The sequence below is a fragment of the Diabrotica undecimpunctata genome, chromosome 2 (assembly GCF_040954645.1).
Source record: "Diabrotica undecimpunctata isolate CICGRU chromosome 2, icDiaUnde3, whole genome shotgun sequence".
Lineage (NCBI taxonomy): Eukaryota > Metazoa > Arthropoda > Insecta > Coleoptera > Chrysomelidae > Diabrotica > Diabrotica undecimpunctata.
In genome coordinates, this window is record NC_092804.1 from 132,860,654 (window position 1) to 132,874,498 (window position 13,845).

Below are 13,845 nucleotides of genomic sequence, written 5' to 3' on the forward strand. Positions count from 1 at the left end.
TGGATTAAAAATGCAATAGTATGAGGGTAATCGCAAAAGAGTATGGCCGTGCCTGCTGCAAATGGTGTCAATAACGTATTCGTTTTTAAAATTCCGACTTTTGATCATTCTAATTAATTATTTCTTTACTGGAATCTTTTTAGGAACAGTGATGTTTTTAAATTGCATAAATTTTAAAATTTCGTCCTTTTTCGTGTTATTATTAGGTATTTTATTTAATATGCGGGAATGATCCGACGCATTATCCATAAAAATCACTGAATTCGGCGGAATATATAATTATATTCAGGGAAATCTCTTAATTTTTCACTAATCATTTCTAAAGTAGGCACTCTCTTTTCTTTGTAAAAATTGTAAACTGTTCGCTGAATAACGTCTTTTGCAGCAGTGTCAATCCTACCCAATTTTTTATTTGGTCGCTTTCGTTTTAAGGAATGACCTGTAACTGTGCCTAATTTAATAATTGTATTTATCGTCTTATACCCGATTTTTTTAATACGTGAATTCTCGAAACAATTGCATTATCAGCCATCCCAATATTTTCTTTTTTCAAACACTCATACATATTTAAAACGATTCTTTGGGATTGTACGTGCAAATCTTTATTTTTTAATTTGGAGCTGTCATTAACATAATTGTCATTATTTATTGATAACACAGAAATTGATGCATCTTAAAAAATGCCATCCTAGAAAAATATAATATTACTTATAACTTATATTACTTATACCTTATAATAAGCCTCCGCCTCTGCAAAAGGAAATATTTTAGGGTGTCACATAGCCAGACAAACAGGTGTTCATTAGAATTTACGGCTTTGCGCTTCGCTGTTGCCATAATGCATGAGTTTAAAATTAGTGAATATAACCTTAATACCATTATTAATATATCTGTAATTTTTCATGTTTCAAATAAAATCAATGAAATTTGGAAAAAAATAATACAATTCTTGAAACCGTTTTTGAGAACTTGGATTCTTAAAAGTTGTCTGATTTCTTAAAAGTCGATCATTATATCTATAAAAGTATTACCGCTAAATTCACCAACAGGGCAACGTCGAACGTTCAAATTCTCTCCAGACCACAATGTTGCCAATATTCGAAAATTACTTAGAATATAAGTAATATATACAAAGTTCACGGTTGCTTTAATTCATTAGTGAAGAGTCCATGGAAATATTAGTACCTAGTTAATTAATTTATATATATGTTTTTTGAGAATATGTTCATATTATTTTTTAAGAGTGTCGTTCGTTGACTAGCAATTGAATAATAACGAATAGAGAATAGAGAATATTTTTTAAATATAACCTTAGGAATTTTAGGAAATATGTCTGACAACCTTGATTTGAAAGGCGGTCTCTTTGATACCAGAATGAGGCATGTTTATGTTGGAAAATTATTAGTGGATGTACTATAAACGCACTGAGACGTAACAAACGGACTGTAAATATTATGTCAATTTATAAATCGACAAAGTGGAATTTTTGCGCATGAGTAGAAACACTACCTAGAGTGGGTGACCATGATACTATGATATTCTTTTTATTATTTATTATTATTTTATAAATTATTAACTTACCGTCCATTGTAACAAATAATTAACAAAATTCGAATATGTTGATAAACAACTTTACAAAATTGAGGGCACAAAATTCTTCCTTATGATTGGCCAGACGCAAGTAACGCACTGTAAGAGATGAAAGTTGGCCAACTCTTCCGTTCCAGTCCGTCTCACTCACGTTCCGCCATGCGTTTACGTTCATTTATAAATAAGAGTACCTACATAAAATTATATGTTGATCTTTTTCCAGTGCGTCTACGTTTACAGTCCGTCAAACTTTAAATCCAGCTTAATTCTCATTACGATCCAATATAAAATAATATTTAACTTAAAAATGCGACAAGAAAACATTTTCAGAACTTTTTTTCAAGAATATATAAAACCACTATAAGACCAATAATCTATGCATCAGAAACAAGACCCGACACAGCCAAAATACACTATATACTGAATAATTACACAAGTGGAATGAAGGAACTGAGAATGGTCAAGATAGTATGAAACAAATCACCACACGGTAGATCTGTCAGCCGACCGAACAAAAGATGTGGTGACAACCTTCCATAGAGACATCAATTAATCAATAACCATCATAATGCTTATATAGAGAATGAAGAACAAGAAGTAGATCATATTGATAGCAAATTTTTGACTATTAACCAAGCAATTTGTTCAAGAATCCAAAAGTGGTTAAGCAATTCTTGCATTCTATTGTAGACCTAATTGGAATTTTAACGAGAATTTAACATACCATAATAATACTTACTGATTGAATAGTCAAATCCTATTGTGATGTGTTGTAATGGAAATCCATTAATAAACTCATACAGAGCAGTTATCAAGTCTCCACCGTAATTATTTTTAATTTCTCTGGTAGTATCTGTTACAACAATTTATTTTTTAATATTACTAGATGAAATTTAATTAGATATAGATTAATTAATATACTAATGTATTTAAGCAAAAATAACCAATCTAGATTATCATTAATATAATTTACACACATTATTAACAGCAAGGTCTCTTTTATTGATAATTGTTTTAAATTTAAAATGGTGTGGTTAAATATAAAATATAAATATTGTATGCATTAGATAAATTATATAGTTCTTTTCACAGTGCACCATTAATCTGTGCATTTAGTCTAAGGATTAGTCTGATCATAGACATCTAATACAAGATAGACTTAGACTGACCGTTGCAATTCCAGCCCGTTCCCCAGTGCGACAGAGAAAACTGACGCGAAGCTGTCTCGGCGTCTCTTTCTAATTTGCCAGGTGTATCGACTACGTGACCTAAATGACCAATGAAAAAAGCACGTGGTCGATAAACTCGGCCCATTAGACAGAGATGCTGGGACTGCTTTACGTCAGTTTTCTCTGTCGTACTGGGGAAACGCGACTGTATTGCAGCAGTCAGTCTATCTTGTATTATAATTATGTCTATAGGTCTGATATCTTAAGATTGTCTTTTGAGGTTATGATGTCTGCTTCCAGTAATAACAATTGTGGTTAATATTTACTGGATTTGGGTCATGATGAGAAACAAACCATTGCTTGTGATAGCTGTAGAACTAAATTTTACTTGTTAGAAAGATGTTGTGGATTGTCGACCTCGGAGACAAGAGTTGTTGTGCAGAAATGGTTACTAATGTTTTTTTGTACTAAATGTAGGGACGCATTTAAAAGTGTTCCAATGTTTGTTCCGAAAATTATTAAGTTTAAAGAAGAAATAAGCATACTAAAGGATAAGATTGTGTCTATGAAAGACAGTAACACTAAAAATGCATCCAGTGTTGTTTAATAAGAAGTTCAGTAACGAATAAGTTAGGTTTGCAGCAGAATGAAGCTACTATAAGTCGAGTTATACGAGTAGGCAAACCCTCAGTTCAGAATAGGCCTATCAAAGTCATATGTAATAATGCCACGGTTAAATTAGCGTTTAAATCTGAAGGTAAACTTCTTGGAACCACATTCAAGATCTCCAAGGAACAGACAAAAATGGAACAAGATGCTTACAAGGCTGATAAAAATAAATTAATGGAAAGAACATCTGCTAGGAAGGTTAACTTGATTATTTATTACCTTAGTGGTGTACCAACCGTGTTAGTAACTAAACATAAAAACGAGTCTCTACCCCAGTAACTGGTATACTACAAAAATGTAGATGGTCTACGTACCAAACTTTTTGATCTCCTAAAAAGTATTTCGTGCTGTTCTTATCTGCTGAATAAAGTCAGATTTAATGTTCCATATTTAGGTTTGCGCCATATAACTACTTTTAATATCGCCCTTCATGGAACATCATATGGTAGCAACAATATGTTACGCAGATATATGATATTGTTAAATAACACAGATGTAGACCTATTTAATACCAGTTTGAGTCAACTTAAGAGGTCTTTTGTACTTTCATAAATTTATTATTTCTGTATTATTGTATTTTACTGTTATTGAAGTTAAATAAATAAATAAATAAATCACAGTTAAATACAGACACAATTTGGAAAAAATCCCAATACACAAGATGAACAGAGCTAGATTACAACATTACTTGGTCAATATGTGTGAGGCAAATTTGCCTTGCAGAACATTTCAGGTTTCAGCTGACCAAAAGATATCCAGGATATAAGCAGTTCAAGAAGGAATGCTTTAGGGCAGCATTTTATGACCGATTTTATATAAAAATTTTGTTTCAGATTAGCCCACTCACGCAAGGACAATTACAGCCCTCGACGCGAAAGATACGGCAATCTATACCACAGCTAAAGAAGGCGTAAGAATAGTCGAGAGACTAAAAGATCATTTAGGAAAAATATATTACTACACGGAGAAATATGAAATAAAGAAAAACACGGATAAGACGCAATTTATCATGTTTACGCGGCAACAAAACCCACCAGTAGTAGAACTAACGATCAGAGGAAACAACATCCAATCAGAAGAAGTCGTCAAGTACCTCTGAGTCCATCTCGGCAGAAGTCAAAAGAAAAGGATTAATAAAAAAAAACTAATTCAACCTTTCATTTTCAATCCTTTTATCACAGGCCAAGTAGATTCAATTTTACCAGACCTAAGTTAGAGCTGTGATGTTATATGCAGTCCCAGTATGGAGTTCAACAGGAGAGATAAACAGTAAGAGACTCGAGAGAACAGAAACGGCATGTTACAGATTTACAGAGGGATCGACATGGCAAGACCGAGTTTCAAATTCAACCATCCAAGAAAGGCTCAAGTACAAACCACTAATTGAGGTGGCCGAGAACAGAATATGATACTTCTTCCATCAAGCAACACGAAGACTCCTTAGAACCAGATAAATCCTCAACAAAAATCAAATACAGAGGATTCTTCTCGTCCTTTATAACATGCTATTGGAATGTAGTGTCGAACACGTTTCACTTTTTTTATTTCCACAAAAAGTTTCATTTTTTATTTATTTTAAATTTTCAATACATTTAACACCATATGTTTTAATGGCACACTAAAAGCCATACTCTGTTTGAAATTCATGACAGATACTTTCAACGACTCCATGATGTAGGTACTTTCATCCGCTTGTGAAAATGAAATACAACTACTGAGCTTTCATAGTTTTTGCCAACAAGTTTTTGATCTAATGGCCGGTACCAAATCGACAAAGAGACATGTTTGCTTTGCGTGGACAATGAGGATTAAAACTGATTCGCTTCTCCTAATGGCTTTATAATGATTTTTATTTCGCAAAAAATGTGTTAACAATAGAAGCTATTGAAAATTGATAAATATAGATAATTTAAACATGTAACTTACAGAAAAATCATTTAATAAAACGTTCATTTTCGGTACTATTTTTTGGCAAATACACACGAATAGTCCAGGCGAGATATGCTTTGAATTGGACCTTTTCCATAGGAGTCTGTGGACTACCTAAGTCTAACGTCACAATAGCGGGGATTTTTAAAAACCTTTCCAAACATTTCTAATTTCTGTGTATTTATCCCATAAGAAGTTGGAAATATCGGATTTATTAATTGTTTGAAAATAAATAAGTACTTTTGGTTATGAACATTCATTATGTGCGGGTAGGAATATTAATGTATTAAGATATTTACTATGAATGTTTATATTTTAAGATATTTAATTATTTTTTTACTGTATTTTTTATATCGTATTATTGTTGTTTTTATCAGGGTTATTAAAAAATAAATCAATGTCATTAAATTTATTTACGAAGTAAAAAACATTTAAATTAATTGTTTATTTTTTCGTTACCAGTGATTTTATTATGTTAAATAGGAAAGATATTTTTTTCTTGTAGTTTAAGTTGTAATATAACATTCTGTGGAAACCTTTCTATCACAATCAAATTACCATAACAAGTGTTTAAAAAATGGTTTTTAAATGTAATAGTTTTTGAGTTTATTTTTTGGATCTGAGCATATAATGGTTAGTAAACATGTATTGAAGATGTCCAGTATTACTGAATTTTTCAGTAATGATAACAAAACTACTATTAACTATTTAAACTACGAGTAAACGAATATATATTTTGTCTTTTAGGGGATAAAATCTCTAGCACTTAAAAAACAGCAAAACATTAATTTATCTCTTTTTTTTTAACTTTGTAAATAAATTCAATGATTTATTGATTAATTTTGAAATAGCCACGATAAAAACAACAACAAAATAGCTTAACATACAGTAAAAAATAATTAAAGTTTTAATCAAACCATAACATAACCTTAAAATATGAACATTCATAGTAAATATCTTAATCCTTTGATATTTTTACGTCACAAATTCACGAACAACAAATAATAGCAATCGCAGAGAAGGAATGTGCATAACCAAAAGTCCTTATTTATTCTTCAAACAATTAAAAAACCAATATTTTCAACTTCTTATGCTACAAATACACACTAATTAGAAACGTTTGGAAAGGTTTTTAAAACCCCTGCCCGTTGTGACGTCAGAGCTTAGGTAGTCCATTTTTTCTTCTGAAATCGCTTTAGGATCTACCTTGTATCAATAATCACGATATGCGCCAGTCGCAAACTTTGTACTTAATTTTTTATTTAACAAAATCTTAAAAAAGAAAATCGAGAATTTTTATTATTTGCGCCCATACTTTCGCATCCGACTCGAGAAATATTGCTCCTACAAAAAAACAAAAAAACGGGTGTGGCAGTTCAGTGGGACTGCCGGTAGAAGTTATACTTCTATACACGCGTTCGCCGTTAAAGATTTATATAGGAGTCAATTTGCACAATCATTACATATGTAATGCTATAGGTAAGAGAGAGCAGAAAGAGAAAAAGAATTAGTTATATAGGTATATGGTGCATCGTTTGCTGTATATAAACATTTGACCTGTAATAGGAGTATACTAATGAAGGATTGTATCAATATTTTAATGAAAATATATATTTTTATTTTTATGTATGTATAAAAGGAGTTGAATGCAAAAAAAATTTACACATACTCTGCAGCAAATTTTGTTATTAATATAAAAATTTCAATACAATAAATACACTGCAACATAATTCAATATAATAATACAATATAAATTAAAATGTAATATTCATAAGTATTTAAAACTGCCAATATACATAACTTACTTTACGAAAATAAAAATAAAAAACCAACAACTTGGATTATGTTGTAAATTTTCATTTTATTTTAAAATTTATGTTTTTTGCGTATATTACATATATTGAATAAGATTACCGTAAGGTTTTTAAATATTTCAAAAATAAAAAAGGAAATTCATAATTGGGATTCGAACTCACAACCACCAGCGTATGAACCAAACACGTACAGGATTTGCCAATTAGACATGACACTAACGGATTTCAAAATTGACAGTTCTCGGTAAAACAGTGAGTATTTTGAAATACAAAAGCCTAAAATAATAAAATTATAAACGTCTCTCTCTTACTTATTATCTTACATATGTAATGGTTTCACAGATTCACTCTCATGCAAATTTCCATCGAGCCAAAAGACAAAAGAGGGAATCTAATCGTTATGAAAAGGCGACCAAAAAAGTGGCCTCTGATGGCGGGCATATCCGGAAATGCGAATGCGCCAAATTTAAATTTTCCGACACTTATTAACAGTAGCTATAAAATAGTTTTCAGAATGTGTCAGACGAAAAATTTTTAATTAAATATTAACGATAACAGTCTAAAATGTGAGACAATTGTTAAAAAACTTCAATATAAATAAGATTTCATGTGACAGTTGGGACAAATAATAACATAACCCAACTAAATTTGATTTCTTAAACAAAGAAAGACTCTCTTTCCTTGTTTAATTTGGCCTCTTAAGATGGCACTTCCTGTCTAACAATATTTTTGCCCCCACTACCTTTACATTCCCTCTTTTGTCTTTTTGCTCGATGCAAATTTCCAACGCCGACCGTGCGTACCTATAGAAGTATAACTTCAAAAACCTAAATAAGTTGGATGATAATTGTAAAAGTTTCGTTTTTCAATGTTACATAATATTTGACTAGCTAGAAATTAAAAATTTAATGTTTAGTGTTGAAAAAATAGCATAATTGGAAAAAGTGCAAAAAATAGAGTTTTTCCTTTCAGCTTTTTCGATACCCTAGACATAACTTAGTCTTTATATTCCGCCTAGAAAAACTTTATAGCACCACTGAAACGTCTATTAAATTTCGTTAGGATTGGTTTAATATTTTTTGCATAATAATTTTGCAATCCAGGTCTGCATTATATAATTTGGGTTTTTTGAAAAAAATTAAAAAATTCTACCTTTTTAAAATAATTTACACATTAAGAATAATTTATTTTTGCAGTTTTATAAAAATTATTAATTTATTAAATGTAAAAATGTATTTTTATTTGAAAATGATGTATAATTTGAAAAAAATTCTTTATAACATTAAAAAATTCGCTAGGCTTGCCTAGTTGCTCGATTACAATTTTTCAAAGTGCATTTGAAAGCTTGAGCCTTTATTTATATGTAAAAAATTTCAACTATTTAAAAAACTTATTTTAGGCCAAGCATAATTTTGAAAATTTGCAATTTTTTTGCAGACCTGGATTGCAAAAAATATTAAACCGATCCTAACGAAATTTAACACACGTTTCAGTCCTTTTATAAAGTTGTTCTTGAAGGCTGTATGTTATGTCTAAGCAAAAACAAAAATTTTCGATTTTTTTAAATAAACAACTAAGCACAAGGTTTGCGACTGGCGCATATCGTGATTATTGATACAAGGTACATACACCCAGAAGTGATTCCAATAAACTATGGAAAATGTCCATTATGTTCTACTTTTCGACAGATCCCGCCTGGACTAGAACGTAACTATAATTTAATAAATGTCATAAAAATCTATATTAAATTAATAACCAATCAGTTACATTTATTTTAAGGAGGTGATCTCTTAGCTCATATAAATATATATATATATATATATATATATATATATATATATATATATATATATATATATATATATAATATATATATATATATATATATATATATATATATATATATACATATATATATAGTTTAAAATAAGTAATTTTTTACGTACATGTATCTGGAACCATAAATTTTGTTGAGTTAACTGTCTTCAATATAAAGCAAACCGCAAACAGCTTTACAATGTTCACGTGCATCTTAAGCTGTTCAAGTTAATAGTAAACGAATATTTCGTGAAATGCCATCGCTTACTAGGTATTGACACGTTTGATGAGTGTAAATTAATAATATACTGGATTCATTATTGGTACACTAAGAAAACACAAAAATTTAGCACTATTAGGTATCGCTGCTTAAGGCCGTTCTTCGTTACTCTGGGCATAGCTAAATTCCAATGTAAAAGTTTAAATAAAATAACGCAAAAACTATGGCAGATATTGAGGTAATTCTTTTTTTATATGATAGGTTTTAAAATATTCTAGTGCAATAACTCTTTATAAGTTAATAAATTGTTTAAACAATATTTTTTCCTATTTTTTTGTTTAAAATTAACGTTAAAAAAAATTTAAAAAGTTACCTCACTATAGAATTTTTCCCACTTTTCGAATCTGTTTTTACTTTTAACATAGAATGTAACACAAAGCAGCTATTTTGTTTAAACTTTTTTAAGAAAAGCTCGAAGCTCTGCTTCTGCTGTTATCTCTCTCGATCAACACAGGCTGTCCTTGTTCTCGATATCTACATATCAGGTATGTAGATATCGACAACACACTCGGTAGGGTCATAAATAATGTTGAAAGGGGAACGAAAATTTAGTGCTTATTAAATGGACAAAGTTTATTCAGATTCAGACTATTGACAAACCAGAGTGTTCATAGTTTTTACAATGGGTAGTTCATGAAGACGTTTATGTGCCCCACGAAAAAGTCGACGACAATTTGGCGAAATTATATCTAGACCAGTAGTAAGTACCTTTTTTAATTTTTAATTTAAGTAAAATTTAATTTTTTGTTTGAATAGAAATATTTTCTGTTGATTTGTGGCATTTTCCTTCTAAATTTTTATAACTGTTTATATAACAGGACTATTGTTTCACTATTTGCTTATATAATAATAAAGTATTATGTAGAAACAGCGTAATATTTCCTCCAATCAGCCAGTATTTTTTTGTATTTCAATCAGAAATCTTCTCTTTTCTTCTTTACATGATCTTAGTGTAGTACCCAAATATGTTGCAGTAAATATAAGAAAAGCTCGTGGACAATTTTTATAATACAGCCATGGAATTAATGTTATCTGCTGGAAAATAAGAAGAAAGTCTAGCACGAGAATGAGGTGACGTATATTAGGAATCAAGTATCAAATTATTGTACACTTAATTGTGCAAATTCAAAACATTGTAATAAACTAAATTATGTATCATTATCCAATCTTCTCTACCCTGACCTATTTCTTCTTCGTATGAATCTCCTATACCTATGTACAATCTTGATAAGTTCCCATCAGGGGCGTCTAGATTTGTTTATTTATTTTTTCCTGTAGATACCGATAACATTTGGTAGCAAAATATTCGTAAGGAAAATCTACACAACTTTTCTGAGTAAAATTTTTTATTGGAATGGGGTAACATGTGAATAAATAAGAAAAAAACAAAACATTTGATTTTTTATTTTAATGAAATTTTATATTTAACTGGCGAATATTTTTTATAATTAAAAATCTGTATTACAAATTTTAGAATCTGCCTTTTTAACTAATTCTACATTAAAACTTACTACTACCTATAACTTTTTGATGATTTAATTTTGAAATCTGAATCTTTCCAGAAAACTTATTTAAATATATATATATATATATATATATATATATATATATATATATATAAATATATATATATATATATATATATATATATATATATTAATGTATAGTTTGTTTCACGAAAAATGGTTGAGTTCTTAATGGTTATCTGAGTTGATCCTATTGTGTATACAAGAGTCTCTCAATAAACTACCGAAGTACACAGGGTCGCACTTTAGAAAGTTTGTTATTTAATATATTTCATTTACATATTTTCAGGCTGTTCAAGTGAATATACTTGATAATTGAACAATTTTTAACATGAAGAAAGTAGTTTTTTTGTTCTACGTGAATAATTGTAGTATATGGATCTAAATTCAGAAAGGTACTTTTCTTCACACTTTTTACAGGCTTAGGACTGTCAGCAAAAAACTTTCGTGTTTAAAAGTTTTTGCTCTTCCTAATCGGATATCGTTAAAAATGTACAGTAATAATAGTTCTATTTACAGTATATATATATATACAAACGAATACATAATGTACAAAAAATAGATGAATTGAAAAAAAAATATAGAAAAATATATACAAGTTAATATTTACAAAAAAAATACCCAAAATAACCAAAATATATTTATGAATTCCTAAGTACCTAATTCTGTTTCGCTGTCGCTATCCTCTTCAAGATTAATAACAATTGGTTTAATTATGTGATTCAAAGTAATATATGAATTTTCTACGTTCATTACATGGCGTACTGAATTTTTCCAAATTTCTGGTGAGATATCATCAACACATTTCCTTATTAATTCGACTACACTATCACTTAAAGTCGGAGAAACATTTTGTGGCCTAACATTTTTTAGTTGGTGCCACATATGCTCTATGGGATTAAATAAACAATAGTAGGGCGGAAGCCGTAACACTGTATGTCCCATGTCCTCGGCCAATGCGTCACAAACATATACTTTTTTAATAGAAAATGATTTTAACACTTCTAACAGTTCATTTTTTAAATAACTTTCTTCAAAATATATATCGTTTTCTAACAGGTAGTTTTGAATTTCAATGTTCGTGTTATTTGCACTTGAAGACTTATGTAATTGACGACTGTGGTAACTTTTATTGTCCATTACTATCACACTATTTTGAGGAAGGTTAGGTATAAGACAATTCTTAAACCATTGCTCAAAAAGCTCTGCCGTTGTATCCTCATGGTAGTCCACGCAGGAGTCTTTACTGTTCTTTGCAGAAAGCCATAAGGCGTTTGGGACCCAACCATTTTCTGATCCTGCATGTAAAATTGTTATTCTTTTCCTGTTGTTTGATGGAGCTTTTGTTTGACACCTGTTGGAAGAATCGGACCATCCTTTGGATGGTGTTTCATGAGTGTCAAACCATGTCTCGTCCAGATAAATTATTGGTCGATCTTCTGTACGGTACTTTCTTATGGAAGTTATATATTCAGTACGCCACTTTTGTAAACGATGGGACTCCATAAGCACTTGCCTTTTGTCAATTGTACGATATCTGAAGCCCATTTTAGACAAAATCCTACAAAGATTAATGCGGCTACAGTTTATTTGTGTATCATCATTAGTAAGCCATTGTTTTAAAGCATCTAATGTAGGTATCCGTTGCTCTTCGTACATTGTGTAAATTTTTTGTCTTATTAAGTCCATATCACTTTCGTCAATACATTTGGTAGAACCGGCATCCTTACGCTTCCTTCTTGACTTAATGGGATTTGATGTAATTCTTTTCACTGTAGTTAGAGGTATTTTCGTTAAATCAGATATTTCACTGGCAGCAGTATTAGCAGTAAGTCCTCTTGTAAGTAAAGAACTATATATTGTTTTTACGATTTCTCTAGCTTCAGCAGATAAATGCTTTTTCTTTGCTGGAACACTGGAAGAAGCACCATCAATGTTTTTCCACGGACGCCACATAATGCTGTTTTATAGGTATAACACTGGTAACACTTGTAACACTTTCAACTAAATGAAACAAAATGTATATTTAAAAATTTCTCATCGGTTTTATATACTTTTACAAATTATACAGAATAGAGGGAACCTGTATAATTATTCCAGGAAATACTTAACGATCAACAAATTTATTGTGGTCATTAAAAGATTAACCATTGATAGTGAAACTCACTGTTAAAATGTTTACAACTTTATGAAATAAAATGTATTCTAATCGTTTTTATAATTTTATAGGATTTTTTAATCGTTTTTATATTACCAGGAATTTATTATACAAACAAGATAACGACACTCCACAGTAGCTTCAATTTTACCTGAATACTTACCTGCTCAACTAATGTTGACTAAGCTGGGGTACTTGCGGCCGGGTTTTATTGCAATCATTAAGCACTCAACCATTTTTCGTGAAATAAACTATACATTTAAGTAATTGGTTAAAAAAGCAAATTCAAAAATTTGTAAGATACATTTTAAATTCAAGCGTTTATTTGAAAAATAACACATGTCCATTTCTTGCAAATTTGACTTTATATGTTGTTCGCAATGAATAGTATAGGTAATGGATTTTAAGGCAAGCTAAAATACATGGAGTTGCTCACAAAACTCATAAAGGTAATAAGGGTGTTTTAGTACGAACAACAAGAAATGACTGTAGGTAAGTTTTTCGATAATAACAAGTTGTTTTCTCAATGCTTATGACTTCAGTCTTAGTTGTATGTGTAAACGTTACCGATGCTTCTATGTAATAACACAGGAACAACGTTCTGACTTACTGAGTATGTTTAATAATATGAAGACCAAAGATGAGCAGGATTCATATTTATCAAGCTTCATTAGCGTTACTTCTGTCCAGAGACGACGCAGTCGTATTCCACAAGCTGCTTTACCTAACCACAGTACTACTAATGTCAGTGGAAATGAAGATACAAACACAGCTCGACATCAACAAGGTCCACCACATGTAGCTTATTTTATGTATAAAATTCGACTAACGGGAAAAGACGTATACTGAAAAGTATTTGTGCCAAAGCTCTTCGTAGTATTTTGGGTGTTAC